This window comes from Mastacembelus armatus, chromosome 24 (assembly GCF_900324485.2).
Source record: "Mastacembelus armatus chromosome 24, fMasArm1.2, whole genome shotgun sequence".
Classification (NCBI taxonomy): domain Eukaryota; kingdom Metazoa; phylum Chordata; class Actinopteri; order Synbranchiformes; family Mastacembelidae; genus Mastacembelus; species Mastacembelus armatus.
This window is the reverse complement of record NC_046656.1, coordinates 5,173,047-5,190,100: the sequence shown is the minus strand read 5'-3', so window position 1 is coordinate 5,190,100 and position 17,054 is coordinate 5,173,047. Positions and strand designations below refer to the sequence as shown.

Genomic DNA, 17,054 nt, shown 5'->3' with positions numbered 1-17,054 from the left:
TGGCCGCATTCATCTTTCCTTCAATTGCAACCAGTCGTCCTGTCCCTGCAGCTGAAAAACACCCCCACAACATGATGCTCCCACCACCATGTTTCACTGTAGGGATTGTATTGGGCAAATTGATTTTGGCAAATGGCCGCAATGACACAAAGAGTGAAAAATTTTAAGGGGTCTGAATACTTTCCGTACCCACTGTATATTCTCACATACATATATTCTCTCTTTCTCATAAGGGTCTACATATGTGTGCGAGAGAGAATATATGTATGTGAGAGAGAGAATAGTGGAAATGAAAGGCAGATCTTTTGTCGTCCTGTGAATGGTTGAGAAGCGCAGCAGCCAGGTTTGAGCGTAATCGGCTACCGGCAAGATGGCAGACCCGATGTGGCACATTTTTTGAACTTATATTTCTGTCCCAGTTGTATTCATGTTTTTTTCACCAGTCCTCAATGGTTTAAATTAAACATTTATTGAGGATTGATATATTGCAGGTTACCTGTGACGATCCTTATGTTTGTTGACAGACACTGCTAGAATTCAAAGGGCCTTAGTCTAAGAATATGCATAAACAAACCATATGTGCAACAAGTCATTTGCATGTGAAAGTAGAAACGCACGCAGTTCAGACAAAACCTCAGGCTAAAACGTGCACATTAACTTTACTCAAAAGTGTATTTTTGGCAGGAGCATCGTGCCCATGTTACGTGTCAGACGCACAGACACATTTATTGAGGAAAGATATCCTGCGTGTTTTAGCGAGAATATTCTGAATTTCACGCGATTTGTTGCACACATGACAGTCAGCGTCAATTCTAATACGCTATACTGTAATTATGCATTGGAAACGAATGGTTTTCAACGGCCATCAATAGCTGAAGCCGTGTGTGTAAAATGTAAACAGGGCACGGCTGCAGTGTGTGCGTTGCTGCCTCTCAACGCTTAGCTGGTCACAGATGTGCCTGCCTATAAATTGGCTTAATGTGCAGCGAAATGGGCCGATGCCGATTAATTAAAATGTGCAAAAAAAGGCCAATTAACAAAACTTTTATATAATCATAATTTCACCCCACACAACACACCAATTTGGAATAATAGATATATTACTGTTCGAAACAGGTCACTGTACAATGAAGACTGGATGGAGGAAGGTATTTGGTCAATAATTAATTTGGTTGACAGGAATGGATCTTTATCATTATACAGTGATTCCTGTCTGTTTAACTGGGAACCAAAAAACATTTAATTCTATTGTTAATGCTATGCCTAGTTCTTCTGTATGTTTAATTAAAAAAAAATTCTACCCTACTCCATACCAGTCATCCCTTATCTCCCATTGCTTTGGGTGAGAGAAAGGGACTTTATAAACACCAAACTCCCAAATAAAACAATCAGAATACTGTTTAATAACACTTCATATCCCATAATCTCCTTCAAGAACTCTATATCTAAATTTTTTTCGAACCTCAATATCCACACATTAAGAACAGAATATTTAAATTTCTGTATAGTTCTCAAAACTAAAGAAATTCATTTTAAACTCTTCAACAAGGTGTACCCTTCTGGCAGTTTTATGCAACAGCATTTTGGTTTTGAGGAGGATGGATGCACGGAGCCCATGATCACACTCAGACCTATGTATGTGAGAATGAGGATGTGTGTGTGTGAGAGGGTCAGAATGAATTATGTCTTGTACGGCCTTTCATAAAGAATAACACCCAACAAATGCGTCTCTTCTTTTCATGATATATCTTTTTTTAATGTGGGCACAGGGTGCAGTGGTTAGCACTCTCACCTCCCAGCAAGAAGGTTTTGGGTTTGAACCTTGAGGCTGACTAGGGCTTCAGCAGTATGTCCACAGTTTCTCACCAAATATTATAAATAAAAGTATACTTAAAAAATAAAAGTTACTTTGAAAATGTGGTATTGTCCATTGTTGAGTTACATAGTTGCAAAGGGAAACTACAATTACTGTAAATTTTTATCCACCAAAAGTATGGTCAGCAATCACTGTGCTGGTTGGTGCCTGCAGAGGGCAGGAGGGACAGCACAGCGCTGGTTGTGCCTAGACTGGCACCAGCAGGTGTGCATTGGAGGGTGCCAGTGCCGACCAAGGCTGATCCTTTGCATAGACAAGAGTTAAAACACACACACACCACACATCAGAACCCAAGGCAGCACATTCCTCTAAGGAATACCACAGCAGACCGACTCTGTTATGATTAGTCTAACCAAGAGCGGAGGCAGGAGGAAAAAAGGTATGGAGGTAATGAAGAGAGTGAAGGGAGCGGGGTGGACTCAGCTAACCCAGCAATCTCTAGAGCTTGCCACCTCCCTGAAGAGGAGTTTCAGCTGATGAGTGACAGAAAATAGGGAAACTACCAGAAACATGTCAAACAAAGGTAGATTTTTGGCAGCATGCTTATTTTTTCATACTAGATCTATGGTTACTGTCTCATTTCAAAAATCAGATGTTGCATATTTTAGATATAAGACTGAAGTTTTACTAGTGTGCATGTTTTGCAGTGCAAATCTGCAGTGGAGAGAAAAAAAAACAAAAAAAAAAAACACACATACAGTTCCCCTGCAAAGTGTTATGGAAAGTCAGGTTTGTGTCCTCAACCCACCCACCCCCACCCCTTGCTCAGGTAGTCAGGTGTCAGAAATGTAAAAGGTTACAAAACGTCAATGTAGGATCTAATTTAACAGACTGCTACTAGTCCAAGAATTTCACAGTGACCCACATGGGCAGTTGCCCTTGGCAAAGCTACAGTGGACCACAACAAACAAAGGCTTTTCGGCTGGGTGGACTCTGTCCACCACACCCCGACAATATGTTTTCAGAGTGAGAGAGTAAGGGAGCAAGGGAGTATGACATCCTGAGGCCCACTCTGTTACTGATAGGACAGCAGATCAAAGCCCTTTACCATCATTAGTGAGCACAAAACCCTGAGGCAAAAGACCAGAAAGACCATCAACCGGATATAGGTAAAATGACGATGAACAGAGCATTCGTTGTATGGCATTCACAAACTGCAAATAATACATTCAGATTTCTGTGCTGTGTGAGGAGAAGTTGGTCAAAGTCAAAGGAAAAGACTTGAGCAGGTTCGGGCCCTACCAGGGGACTGACAGGACAGCAGCCTGCATACCCATTCTACCGAAAACAAGCCAATGCAGCGCTTCCCCTAGAACATTTTTCAGGCACAGTGGCAAGAGGATGATAGAGGTTTTGTGCACACATGCAAATTATTTGTTTCTTACGTAACAAGATTTTTTTGGTTGATAATTTCCAAGGGGGGTTCCTTATTGCCACGATGGCCCACCATGCCTGTATTATTATGGTGGAAACACTGAAATGGTGAAATGAGAGTTCAACTCACTGCATTACCCCATGGATGCATGGCTAAATTACAGTAAATCCTCAGTTAGTCCTATATGCAATTAGCAGCAATTGGGTGCCACATCAGATCATGTGCTACTATGTCGGTACCATGTGCTGCATGCACTATTCTGAGGTTGTCACACAATTTGAACACGATATGATAAAATTACTTCAACTGAACCCATAAAATAAAAAAATGTGGTCAAACTGGTTTTGAGAAATTGAAATGGGCAATTTCAAGCACAAGCCTATTGTGTTATCACTGTTATAACACCTCTGAAGTCATGTCATTCATTATGTGTCATTATCACAATTAATTTATCTGACATGTAATGACTTAGGGCTGGGCAATAAACCGATTTTATCGATTAACTCGAATGTGTAGTTTTACATCGACTTGTTTGACAACATGTCAGAGAGCAGGGAAGAACTCGTTCCAAAGAAAGGCACAGTGTCATCCGTAATTTGGAATTGGTTTGGTTATGTGGCATCAAACGCAGAACAAACAACACGTCACTAATCTGGTGGTAGCAAGTACAACCAATTTACTGCAGCACCTCAAACAGAGGTGACCGCGGCAGCACAAGCACACCCGTTGGGTTGGGGTGGGTAATTGATTTTAACCATAAATTGGATTTTTTTTTTTTAGGCCATATCACCCAGCCCTATAAGGACTCTGTATGGAGACCTGAGTTAAGATAAGATAAGAAACCTTTATTTGTTCCACAATGGGGAAATTGCATTGTTGCAACAGCAAAGTACAAGTACACAGCAGAGTGCCAAAAGTAGCAAAGATGTGAGATAAATACGAAATTAAAAATATAAAAAAAATACTAAATGGAATAAAACTATAAAGCTACAAGAACTATAAGTGTGTATAAGTTAAGAGCAAAATCGTATTTAAAAGTATTTAGTACATGTGACATAAAAAAATGACTAACTTCAGCAGCATCCCATGCGTTACCATTGCTAACAAGCATTTTATAACAGAAGAGCTGTGATAATTTCTGGGCGATTTGTTCTTAAATAATGTGACCAGCAAATGCTAAAAATGAAGTTCAAGTCAATGTAAATGTCACTGTGGGAAGCTCGTTTTGGAATGTGTCAAAGAGAAGCTGTTAGACCGGATCGCAAACTGCTGACAAACCAGTAAACATGTTCAGGATTTCAGGTAAAGTCTGGAAACATGGGATCCATCTGCAGTCTTATTTATTTCAGAGCAGAGAAAAGACAGAAGGATTGTATTTGAATTTAAAGTGAGACCGCATAAAATGTCGCCTGGAGGCCAGACCAGACCAGGCCAACATTCTTGCTATTACAGGTACATGAGCAACTTTGTAGAAGCCTTAACACATCTTATCAGATTCTCAATCCTTCAGCTTACACATCTGGTCACACACCTTGGAAAAGAGACCCCATAAAGTAACATATTGTAGTGTGCTTTTCTCTGCCTTACTACCAAATGATCCTGTTTACTGTGATTAACAGCGTTCTCTTGTTGCCACAAAGGCAACTCTAAAGATTTTTCAAAATTACTTCTGCTTAGAGTAGAAGCATTTACTACCTACACACGTTTTTATTAAGACTACACAACTGGTCTCTGGAAACCCAGACAAATACAACTAAGCAGTGGAGGTCTAATGTGACAATGCAAACTGAGGTATTTCTTGGAACAGTGCACGGCGAGAGGAAGTGTTTGTGCCACAAACACATATCCTGCTGCAGAAGTTACAGTCTGCATAACGCTGAGGAACACAGAGGCCAAAGATAACCACTGATCCATGTTCATATACAATGTCTCTCAAAAAGCAGTCTGTCTTCAAACAGCAGTGCTCATGTGGAAGTACAGTGACATTTAAGCTACAAAGACCAGTAGATATTTGGCTGTAAGACACAGCCAAGAGGCAAAAAAAAAAGGATAATTGTAATTTTACTTCATATGTGCACAATTTCTTTATGCATGCCATATGTTATCTATATTGACATAACATGAACTTTTAAGAAATATTAGTAAATGAGATATGGATAATTTTGCACAAGGAGTGCCAACACAAAAAGATATACAATATTCTTGGAGCAACTTAAAATGTCTTACAAAAACATTCTGTATGTTTAAAATTAAAAAATGACCAGGAGTTAAATGGTCTCACCCTTATACTCATATAGCACTTCTACACTTAAAATGGTACAAGCACCTGAATGCAATGCTGTTCTCTAACTGGCCCTGCTTTGTCAAATCAAATTTTAAAACCTGTTGGTTCTTGCACTTGGTTTTATGTGAACGCAAATGACACTGGAAAAAAGGAGTCTGACAACAGGAAGTAAAGTTTTCTGTGGGCTCAACTAATTGCATGTTCTTATGATGCTGCTGTGACAGCACATCTTGTCATTCAGAATAAAGGGCAACCTCATCCCACTGGCCTGCTGCTTCTATTGACCAATAATTCATTACAAAAAAACAGGAGTTAAAATGAACATTTCAAGGACAACATTGATCCCACTAAAAATACTGAAGTGTCTCAAGAGCTACATGGTTGTCTTTCAAAACATGCCTGTTTAACACTCATCACCTCTGGATCCAATTAGTTTAAATGCTACATCCAAAGGGATTCGGCAGAGAAACTCTACTATATTCCTTTAATTGATGGATGTGCTACTATGCACACTATTTCACAGCGTGTTTCTGCAAAGGATATTTGAAAAACAAAGTGTGCATGTGTGTGCCTGTGCAAACCTAGACAGTGCTGATAGTATACTCGCAAAGCCAGCTTGACTTGATTTTTTTTTTTTTTTTTTTTTTAAAAAGGAAAAGTGATAGAGTTTACATTTTAATAAGGTTTAGACATACCAAAGTTCTGCTCAGTTTATGACACAGGATATGTCAGTTTAGGGAAGTTTGCAGTTAACATTAGAGATATAGAAAAGCATCAGCGATTAAAACCCAGAGCTCAGGTCAAGGACACAAGGATGGGGGAGGGTTCAGCAGTGTACATAGAGGATGTGGTTCATTCTTCTCCTGTTTCCTAATGCATGAAACGATAGAGACAATGAGGAGGTAAGCTACAGCTTTACCATTGTCTGTAGAGTGCATGCATTCAAAGGAATGACTGCAGAGGAACAGCTAAGGGGCAACGCATTGCAATAATCAGCAGTAAAGCAGAGTAAACCCATATGAGGCAACTTTCACCCGAATTGCATAATGTGGTTGAAATTTTACAGCCTGAATGAAAATGTTGTGTTACGCTGAAACTGGATTTACTACTAGAACTACAAATTGTAGGCTACAAAGGCTCTGACAAATCAGGCAAAAATGCCAGGAGTACACACAAATTATCACCCATGCCTCTTTCACACAATATGAGCAAACTGAGCTCAGTCTCAAACTGCACAACAGCCCATCAAAATTACTGGGATGTTTTTTGTTATGTATTCTTTACACCTATGAGGCACTGACTTTGTATATCTCTGATGCTTCATAGTAAAAATATGTCAAAGATAAAAGAAACATTACTGGCTAAAATAAAGCCAAATATGGATTCTTCTTTACTTTTACTCTGCTGCCATGGATCTTAACATGGGGCGTATCTACTTCTCTAGCACATGAATGGGGGGCATGAGCTGCTCAGACACATAAGAGAGAGGTGGTCATATTTTTACTTTATTTGACTTAGTATCATTATCAGCTTTTTAAAGTTGCTGATGACGCACCCCAACAGTTATAGGAAACACAATATATTTTCATCTTTTGTAATAGTAGCAGATTATCCATTAGCTCCTTATTAGCAAAGTATAAATTTGTTTTTAATCAGCATTTAATACAAGCTTTAAGTTTCTTATGTTTAATTGATAAAGGTTATTGTAATGTTACAAAGGTTATTGTGTTGATCTGTTTCATAAAAAGCAACAGTCTCAGGATAGTATTTTCTGGCCTTAGTTCAAGTTAGTATGTATTTATAAAGTATAAGATAAGGCCTTATCACTGCCTTTTACGCTTTATTTTATTATTTACTTAAACATAGCAGTAACACAGTGCACAAATACCCTATTACAAGTAAAGGTCCTGCATTCAACATTTTTTTAAGTAAAAGTACAAATGTAGCAAATCAAATCTACCTGAAGTACCAAAACCAAAAGTAGTCATTCTAGAGAATGAGACATACAATAATACAATGATGTATTATTGTGTTTGTCGCTTTAATGTTGCAGCTGGTAAAAATGGAGCTAATACTTGTTACCATATATACTTCGAATTTGAAGTACTTTACATACTACTGGGTAACTTGTGAATTTGCCATCAGGAATCAACTATGTTTTATTCTGATAAGTAACTAGTAACTAAGGTTATAACAAAAGTAGTGTGTATTTCATCCCTAAATAGCAGAAATGGAAACACCCACATAATGTACTAATACCTTAAAAATATATTCAAGAATAAAGAGAGTAAATGTATTTGGTTACTTTCTACATCAGAATTTAATTCTTCCCAGTCAAAACAACAGACGTGATGAAGAAAGCCTTGAGCCACAAAGCTTTCATGTCCCCTTTTATGATGAGTCAGGGTTTGGGGTTTTGAATTTTTACATTGAGAGCTGTATCAATAACGGTCATTATCTGTTACTATCACGTTAAAATTGAACTACCATAATTATTCGCATTATACACTGTATAATTAGTTTGATTGGATGCAATATAGTGACTGCTTTGTGCGTTGTAAACCATGCACCCAAATTTTTCTTTTTTTTTTTTTTAAAATGCTTTTATTTAGTAAAATCAGCACAAGGTCATCATTGGTTGATTTGGTTGATGTGGAATCCATTTTTTGTAGCACGACTTTTTAGAACCTGTAGCTGCATATTCACATCACGTTTGATGGGAATATCTGTGGTGCTTTTAATTTGCCTCTGAATTTTACAAATTTTTGGGACATATATTTGTGTTGCTCCTGACGTATCAAGTCCTTTATGAATGGTTTCAGAGCCTCAATACTTTCAAGAACAGATATAACAGCTTTATGGAACTTTTCTAGCCTTATTTAATCCAGTGTTTCAGTCATCAGTTACTGCACTCAACATTTTTCCAGCAGATGTTTTCAGAAAACAAGCCATGATAAACCAAATACATGTTATCTGCCAAGCAGCCACTAAGTTACAAACAGTCAAACATGTTGCAACTGAAGGCCCAGATATTGTTCTCACAAGCTGATAGAGACCAAACCTGAGCTAAAAAGAGTTAATAGACTATTTGGTAGTCAGAAACATAGCTCCAATGAATGCTTATGCACTTTCTGACGGATGTGCAAGCAGGCAATGATAAAGTAAAGCAAAACGGTATTAGGTTGTCAGCTGAGGAGTTCTACATCCAAAAGTTTTAAAATAAATAACGGGGAAAAAAAAAAAAGAAAAAAAAAAAATCACTAAATGCAAATGTATCATTGCAAAAGAAAGTCTAATCATGCATGACTACAAATTGCTGCTTTTACATAGAGCTCAAATTATCTTATGCAAGTGTTATAACTCTGAACAATGTGTAACTGCAAAACCAACAAGATGCACAGAGCAAAATGAACAAGGACCAAGCGAGTGACAGCTAAAGGTGTACTGGACTGTGCAGTGTCAACCCTCGAACTGGCGAGGACAACAAGCAGCATGTGTAGTGGAGGACTCCATTTAAAGCGGAGAAGTCAGGAGAGCTTGACAGGGGGAGGGGGCTCCAATAAGCACCTCTTTTTCCCCCACTAGAGTGGGGGAGGGTTAAAAACACCAAACACTCTTCCTGAGTCTTCCCTTGATTCCCATTTGGAATTAAAGGTTTAACCGTAAAACTTTTCTTTGAAGAAAACACATTTGCCCGGGTTATCACGGCCTTTCTAAAAAAATTTTTTAAAAAGTGTACCATGTTATCTACACAAGTTCAGAGTTTCCAGCTTTCTAAAAGAGAATATGTTCTGACAGAGAAAAGAGTTGATTAAGCTAATATCATTTCCTGGTTGAAATGGCTCTGCACAGTTGATCCAAATAAGAAGGATTTGAATTCCAGCCAAATATACTCATATTCAGCAATTATCCTACTCCTTGTGAAAGAGGGGGGACTACACACCCCCACTCTCGTTCTGTGGTGATAAGCTGTTGTGCAAACTGCAAATGATAAATCAGGAAACAGGTTTTTCAGGAAAGAAAATGTACGTATTGGCACTAACCTTACACCAGCATGCCACAAACTTTGCTTGTAGTAAAGCTCTCAAACAGAAATCCTGCTTGTTTAATGGGAGAAAGCAAACACAAAATGTGAGGCCTAATTCTCCCCCTCTATCAAGCAGCATCACTGCGATTTAGGCAAGAAAATCCAAGTTTAGGTCTGTAATATGTCAATTTACTTAGTCAGGTTGATGTAACCTGTTTGCACATTCCTAATAACACCCAAACAATGCAATTAGCAGCCTAGTATACTGTAGAAGGAGACCATCCTGACCTAAATCCTGATTTGGCACTTATAATATATGCTCTGAATATTCCTTGCCAAGTATCAAAAGTCAGCAAATCAGCAAGTCCTCCTAGTAACAGGTTTGTCCTGTACGAAGCCACATGTTTTCAGTTAGGGGTCTGCACCTATAAACAATTGGCCATGGTCGCTTATTGGTCAGGAAGTGTAATATTGACTGCAAGTCAAGACGAGCACAAGCTGCTAATGACTGATATACACTCTTACAGTCTCCCTGTGACAACACAGTTTAGACTGGAGGTGTTTAGAGGCTGACAGAAAGGCGATTCTAAGCTCTTTAGAGTTGTGAATAAACCAAAAGAACCCGCCAAGCACGGCTGAGAGCACAGAGCAAAGTAAGAAGCCTGGATTATAAAAACACACTTGGGCTGGGCTTTGAATATGTGAACCACATCTCAAAGTAGATTATAAAAGTAGAAATCAGCATGATTTAATATATTTTGGACCACATGAAAATAACCAAATATAAAGGAGAAAATGAGAAGAAGAAGAAAAAGTAAAGATCAGTAAACACATACACAGATGTTTAAAACTACATATGTCCCCAGCAACTTCCAAACCAGGCTAAATGTTGCAACCTGCGGCTCCCAGCTCAGCCTGGCACCTTCAGTGGCTTCACTATAAAGAAATCAGACTGGAGAGAAAAGGCTGCAGTGTGACAGGTCGGGCTGTCTCTGGATGAACGGCTCTAGTCTTAACTCCTGAATATTGTGCCTCAACCTCAGACACGGACCTGACCATCGTTGTGCAGCTCCAAATTATCCTCTGCCAATCGATGTTCGGGACCTAAGGCGACATGTTAAGTCGTCTGTATGAGAAAGTGACACGGATTTGATAAACACAACTGCATCAAACGGGCTAACCAGGCTATGTCCTGATAAAACCTCCCGTTACATGGAAAAGTCTGTGTTGAAGCAAAGAGATAAACAATTGATCAATCAAAGGCGTGTCCGTTTTACTTTGAGGAAACAAAAAGCACCGTGAGGTTCAGCTAATTGTGTTATTATGACTTAAGCTTTCCATCCACTAACTCGCCTGGTTTCAGCTCAGTGGAAAATAAAGTTAGCTACAACACAAGCAGCGTCAGCCTGGCCCAATAAAAAGACCCACAGTATCTACACAGACACTAATATGTACGAGACTCGGGCCACAAGTTAGCCCAAGTGTTTTAAACCTTGTAAGTGGTTCGCTAACTCGACCGAAAGGTGAACCGACTCCAAACCGCTCAGGTTAGCTGCAGCAGCTAGCTGCCTGTTGGAGACAAAAACTTTCCCACATCTGAAAAGTTTTCTTCTCTCCATTTTCTTCCAAACTGAGAGGGGCCATGTACAGAAGTGTGGACCGCGCAGGACGCTGATTCATTTCACAGTAAGACGATTAAAACTCCCGGCTGGTGTGACTGCCAAAAGCCAAACCCAACGTAACTTACCTTACCGTCTCTGCCGCCGCCGCCGCTCCCCGGGCCGCCTTCAACACCCGAGACCGCCGACGGACCTCCAGAGGGCCGCGGAGCCAGAAAAGGAGAAGCCGAGAGGGGTCCAGCCACGACCAGGGAGACGGAGAGCCAAGTGCACCGAGGCCCCGGGCCTTGTGTGTCCTCGAGATAGCGTCAGTGGAGGGACACCGAGCCCCAGCCCTCCCCCGTCTGACAGAGACTCGGGAATACCTTTTGACAGCTCCTCTTCTTCACCCCCCCTCCCCTCGGCGGCCCTTCACTTTTCTCTTTTTCCTCACTTCCAGCAGATACGAATCAAAATACTGCCACAGAATATGGCGGCTGCATAAGCAAGCTACTATCGCGAGAGGAGCCGTGGTTTTTCTTTTTTTAAGTTTGCTGTAGTTGTGTTGTCGAGGGAGGGAGAGGAGTTCGCTGCAGGGCTTGAGCTGTCGGGGAGGAGAGGCAAGCGAAGCAGAAAGACACAACCCAGTTCATTTTGAATGGTGCTGCAATTAAAACGATGCAGGAGAGACAGAGCAGAGAAACATGTTTGTTTCGACTGACCTATATAGAAGAAAATGACAACAGAGGCAGCAGTCGTCCTGAAGTTGTATTACTCAGTACTGCAGAGGGCTAAAGCCTCTGCTGAGTGACTGATCCACTGGTCCTGTGTCCTGGTCTCTATGCAAAGAAGAGAATTCCTCATCTGGATCAATAAATAATCGCAATGCAAAACACTTTTACATTTTTCACATTTCCCCTCTGGACACAATGTGGTGCTTGTCAGGTCTTTGTGCAGGAGCTGACAAGATAAATTGTGTCAGTGCAGTGTTCCTTCCAATTAAAGCTTGACACATCTATTTCAGATCCCTTTCCGCTTTGTGTTTTCTTTGGCTCACAGCATCACAGACCAGCCCAGGTGGTACATGGCTTACTCATGTAAATCGCCAAGAAGGCCTGGTGATTCATTACACCTTGCAGGTTTGTTACATTTAAGCAGTACTAATTCAGCTATCAGATATGAACAGTTCTTCACCCAAAGAAAACAAAACAAACTCAAGTATAAAGTACAAAGTTTCAGCAGCAGATTGCTGCTCTGCGCAGACAGAATTTAGCACTTTTACCTTTGTTGTTCTATTAGTGTAAAATACTCAGTTTGGTTGGTAAAACATGAGCCTGTTGTGGGCTGTCACTCAGCTGTGTTTCTAATGGGAGCCGAGCACCAGTGACAGAGCGTCCATGAGCCACTACTGAAGAATGAATCACTGAATTTCAACTGGCTCATTCGTTTGAAGACCCTGTGGTTTGTTATCAGACTTTGTAAAGAGGCAGTTGAGATGATACAACACATTATGGAGGCTCTGGAAGCCTGAAAACAAGTGTGGACAAAGATCCAGTCAAACAAGACTAGAGGACTAACATTATCAGCGTGCATTACTGTGTGTCATCATCTGCATTTCATTTTTGTTGAACAAGTGAGATTTCTAAATACAAGGCTTCTGTCCTGAAACTGCTGTTACTAATGCAACACTGTAAACAGTTGACCTGATTTGGATGTCCAGCACTCCTGCAGTGCACATGGCCTGCAAGCCCAGTGGTGGAAGGAAAGCCGAAAAAGCTGAGTGGCAAAATCTGGTAAGCATAGACCAAACACAAGATTGTAAACACATTTTGCTCCACCACTTAGACAGGGGAAGCACTGCCAGGTAGCATTTGAAAGTGCACCAGTGTGAAGTGAGTCTTTTTTTTTTTTCAGCCTCATGTTGTATCCACTTTATGTATTTGATTTTATATTAAGCTGGGGCATGTAGACAATTGAGCAAACTCTAAATAATTCAGGTGGTGATAATAAATTGCTTTGCCACGGGTTTGAGGCCAAACAATGAAGTGCTCAGGGCTTTATGGGATTTCACTGGTACTGGTCTCAAGCAAGAGTTTTTGATGTCACATGGTAAAGCTGCTGCTTCAAAGCCTTTTCCTGCCCACTAAGAATCCATCATGTCCGAGATGAACCCTCCGGTTTTCACTTAGTGATGTTGCACTCGCTCTTTAAATTGGATGCTTTTCTTCTTCATTCTGTTTCATTTTTCTTTTTATGACTTCATTGATGTGGACCACTTCTTCTTGCTCACTGCTTCTTGGTGCATTAACCCAAACAATGGGTGAGCGAGAAAACAGACGATGGGGGAATTCTCATGAAATAGGATGGCACATGTGTTCTTCAGTAAACTGGGTGGAAACGTGCTGTTTTGTGTGTCGGTGTAATGAAGTCACACACACACAGACTCACACAAACTGTGGCCCCTGCTATCCTGCACAGACTACAACCCCTTTGATTCTGGGTTTGAAGCCCGAGGACCTGATCAGTGTGAGCAGCAAAGGTCTTCACAGTGCAGCCTCTTATCCTTTGACCAGTCTTCTCATACAGTACTAGTTACTTTACAAAAGACCTGGACAACAAAACAACAATTATTTTAAGTAACCCCCCCCACTCCCGCCACACACACACACACACACACACACATACACACACACATACACTCTACCTACACTACCAGCTCCATTTCCCTCCATACATGCTGTACTTAGACAGAGACTGGAAACATAACAGCATGAAGAAAACTTAAAATGGGGCGACATGTGCACCCAACATCATGCACCTGAAAGAAAGCAGACATAAGAAGCTGTTGTTGCACTGTGCTGCTGCAGCCAGCCACACTCCTCAGATAGGCTTTATGGAGCAAAAAGACCGGCCACCCACAGTCTTGGCATGGAAAGAGGTTTGTCATGGGTCAGCAGTTTAGATTTAGCTCTCCAGTGGGTCTCCAGTCATTATGCCTCTTCTTAAGCCAGTTTCTGTGCTTCTGTGTTTTGTCCACTGGCTGTTCTTTATTGTTACAGATTGTTTTGTTAAACAGAGGGAACAGACAATGCACAAAGTTGTTCTATCATATGAGCCATATGTTACCAAATACACACAAAAAACCCCACAACTACAACAGACGGAAAACACAGGACATATCTCCTACTAACCCGAGTCAGTGTCGCGCACTGTAACACCATGGAGTGCATGGAACCTTATCAGTAAGTGAGCAGAGACAATAAAAATCTCAGTAGAAAGATAAAAGTACCACTTAAACATTTTTTCTACCTAGAATTTGCCTGCTCTATGAAGACGTCATTGAGAAATCAGATGTATGATACAAAAAATATTAGCACTATAACAACATCCACTATGGCATAGTCAACATCATTGAATGAGTAGTTAGACATAGCAACAAAGAGAAAACCAATATGCCAATGTGCTTGTTGGTCAGTTGTGTTGAAGTGTAAATCGTCATGTTGTGATCTTTTGGTGGGACCATGTGCGGGTCTACAGGAGTCTCTGCTGGTTGTCCAGCAGCCTCACAGTGACAAGACGACTGCAGGAAGACACTGTTTCTGGCCAAAAAGTAGTCCCACTGTAAGATCTCAACATGTTGTTTTTAAACCTTAACCTGTGTACCACTGAATGATGAGATGTTTGTTACCGGGCTTTAGATACATTGGTAGGTGAATGCTGTTCTGTTCGGACAGAGCCGGTCTAGATCTTTATCCATTTCAAGTCTAAGCCAAGCTAACAGGCTTCTGACTCCAGTTTCATATTGCCCAGAGTGGCATCAGTGTTGTCATCTAACCCTCTGCGTAAAGCAAATAAGCATATTACATTTCTCAAACTGTGTGTCATCACTCATCAGCATTACAGTAACCTTAGTCAGGTTAGATTGCTTATGGAGTATCAGATATATAGGCTTATATTTGTTTGTCTCTATGTGGCCCTGTGATGGACTGGTGACCTGTCCAGGGTGGACCCCTGCCTTCCACCGAAAGAGACCTGGGATAGGCTCCAGCAGATCCCTGTGACCCTGGTTAGGAATAAGTGGGTATAGATGATGGATGGAACTTTGTAACCATTGAATTTTGTAAAACTGTTGGATTTTGTTCAAATTGCATGGTGTCAAAAGTGATCACAAGGACTGATTTTACACATCCTGAAAAACTGAAAGGTTTTTTCAACAGTAGGCTGCTAGGACAAGACGTGTGGTTTCACGAAAGCTTAGAAGATAAAACAAAGCACTGCATATAATGATTTTAAGCCATTACTTTAACTGTGCAGATGGTATCATTCAACAAAATAAGCTATATTTGAAAATGTGCAGGATTATTGTAGAACTAGAAATGCATTGGACTTAACAGATTATGACACAAACACAGTCTGAGCCTGTTTGGAGCGGAATGGAGAGTTTATTACTTAGAGGCAATTGAAATGTCAAGGTCTGTGGAGTGTAAGCATGAAGTTGTGGTTGGAGGCTGCTCTGAAAGCAGAATGGGAGTGAGTGGTGTAATGGCTGTGAGCCAGACACCGATCTCCTACCCTTAAGGTCAAACTGACACACTCTGGATGGGCCTGGCACTTTCCCACTAGAACTGAAGTGGATAGGAGGGACACATAGAGCTGCTGCTCGGTCACATATTGGGGCAAAACTAAAACGGACAGAAAACATCACTAATTCATATCTGATCTGAACATACACATGGAAATTCTGTTTCTCACAGACATTACGTAAAACTTGGGTACCTGAAGGTGGAAGTTTGTGGTATAGGAAACACACAGGTTAGAAAACTACTGAAGTGTTGAAGTGTTACATTTCACTGTTCCAAGCAGAAGCATAAAATGTGTACCATTACCATAGTATTACTCTAAACACTGGTATATTTATTTAAATCCCAGATACTTGAGTTACACCCTAAATCCAATCTGTGAAGAGTGGATGGACACTTTACCCAACTTTTGTGGACTGAAACCCCTTTAATTCCAACAGTTTAGAAGATTGAGTCTGGTGAGATCTGGTGACTAACAATTTCAGGCTGTTTGTCAATAAATGAATGTTAATTTCAAGGTACTCCTTCAAATACCCCTTTAAAGTTAGTTACTGTTTAGAAAAGACTATTCTATTTGTTCTCATTCTGCAGTTTCCCACCCCAGTCAGTCTGGTGAAAGCACAAACATGTCTCTCCACCACACCACTGTGTCCGAGGAGGAGGAGTACACTGAGACGCTGGTGTAACATCCCACACCCAGCAGCGAGCTGGTCAACATTCAGTCTGAACTGGCGACTGGTACTGCATCATTGTAAACTCTCAATATACCAATGGAAATATCCATTTCAGAGTGTTTACAGATAGTTTAAAATAATGTCCTAATGTGCTAACGTTTGAATTAAAATGTCTCACACAGTGGAAAGTGAAAACACATATTGTATGTGTAAGATTCATCAGAACTATGTCTAAACTAACCTAGTGTGTCTGTAATATCAGGTAGCTTATAAAATATTTTAACATTTTAGCATCAAAGTGGGCAGATCAGCAACATCATTACAGCTACCATTTACCCATATTTATGTCTTACCACCATGACATACAGGACAATGTGTTGTCAGGTTGGTGCGTGTCTGATACCAGTGTCTCACTTACATTGCAAGTTGCCCACTTTATCTTTTAATGGTGGGTTGGGGTTCATTTAGACCTCTGCTAGGGCACAGGTGGTGGTGTTCGTTCTTAGTTACTGTCATGTGTAAATAGGTCATTGTAGGTTGACTTAAAGCTATGTAAAGTTATGTAGTTCAGTTACTTTATGTTTATAAGGCGTTACAATACATCACCACTACATTGTCATCATGCTGTTGAGTGTTGTAA

General features: G+C 40.4%; 1 protein-coding gene across 3 annotated transcripts in view; it reads right to left on the bottom strand.

Annotated features, from left to right (window-relative positions):
- tab2 (TGF-beta activated kinase 1 (MAP3K7) binding protein 2) overlaps positions 1 to 11,679 on the bottom strand; it is a 38,341-nt gene extending 26,662 nt beyond the window's left edge. The window contains exon 1 of one of the 3 annotated variants that reach the window (XM_026318301.2): positions 11,310 to 11,679. The gene's annotated coding sequence lies outside the window, so the exon portion shown is untranslated. The remainder of the gene's footprint in view (positions 1 to 11,309) is intronic. The other 2 variants (XM_026318300.2, XM_026318299.2) reach the window with 2 other exon arrangements.
- Between the last annotated feature and the right edge of the window lie 5,375 nt (positions 11,680 to 17,054).